The sequence below is a fragment of the Macadamia integrifolia genome, unplaced genomic scaffold (assembly GCF_013358625.1).
Source record: "Macadamia integrifolia cultivar HAES 741 unplaced genomic scaffold, SCU_Mint_v3 scaffold2240, whole genome shotgun sequence".
NCBI classification, from domain to species: Eukaryota; Viridiplantae; Streptophyta; class Magnoliopsida; order Proteales; family Proteaceae; genus Macadamia; species Macadamia integrifolia.
Genome location: NW_024868588.1, coordinates 57,209 through 58,240, shown reverse-complemented (window position 1 = coordinate 58,240; position 1,032 = coordinate 57,209). Strand labels below are relative to the sequence as shown.

General features: G+C 36.8%; 1 non-coding gene across 1 annotated transcript; it reads right to left on the bottom strand.

The window, feature by feature from the left end:
• Nucleotides 1–522: 522 nt before the first annotated feature.
• Nucleotides 523–629, bottom strand: LOC122066120. Its single transcript, XR_006136243.1, has one exon. It is a non-coding gene; the product is annotated as a small nucleolar RNA R71 (small nucleolar RNA).
• Between the last annotated feature and the right edge of the window lie 403 nt (nucleotides 630–1,032).

Genomic DNA, 1,032 nt, shown 5'->3' with positions numbered 1-1,032 from the left:
CTTGTCTTATTCTAGTTGTGGGTAGTTTTCTGTTGTATCAGTGCTAGGTGGGTATGTAATACTGAGAATCAGTTAAAAAGAAGAGATCCAACAAGTAGTGACCCTATACGTATACTCTCATTAATATCTTTTAATATGGGAGACCAACAACAAAACCCTCCACCTAAATCTCTGAAAGATAGGTTCTACCCTGCTAGAGTAGCCCAACCTTCCTGTATAGTTCTACCACAAGCCCAGGGCAATAATTTTGAGCTTAAATCTTAATTCATCACTATGTTGCCCCACTTCCATGGGCTGACCTCTGAGGATACATACCAATTTTTAAGAGAATTTAAAAAGGTATATGTTCTAATTAGGATCCAACAGTTTTCTGATGATGCTATTAAGCTTAGGTTCATCAGTTTTGCATTGAAAGGCCAATCTAAGAAGTGGTTGTATGGGTTAACCACAAATTCCATAACCTCATGGGAACAGTTCACAGTTGTCTTCTTTAAAAAGTTTTTTCCAACTCACAAGACCAATAAGCTTAGAAGTAATATCCTTCAGTTTAGGCAAAAGTATAGTGAGTCATTTTCTAAACTTATGGAAAGATTTAAGGATCTACTCCAAGAATGCCCTCACCACTGCATAGACTTATAGCATTTATGCCAAATAATTTATGAGGGTATTAATTACCCAACTAAATAAATGATAGAGTCTATGTGCCCTGGGAGATTCACATCCTTTACAGATGAAGGAAAAGCATAAGAATTCTTACTTGACCTAGCTAACAAAACCCGTGAGTGGGAATCAACACAAGAAAGTGAAAGAACCATAAGAGGAAAATGATATTTTTTGGATGGATTAGTAGCCAAGGAAGCCCATTTAGATAACCTAATCAAAAGAATTGAGGCTATTGTTCTTAGAGAACCATCATCAGTCAATATGGTTAAGATGTGTGCTTGGTGTTAGTCCCCTGGACATATTATAGAAGAATGCCCCAACACCTTTGGGGGAACTTCCAATGATAGTGTTAATGCCTTATATCAGAAT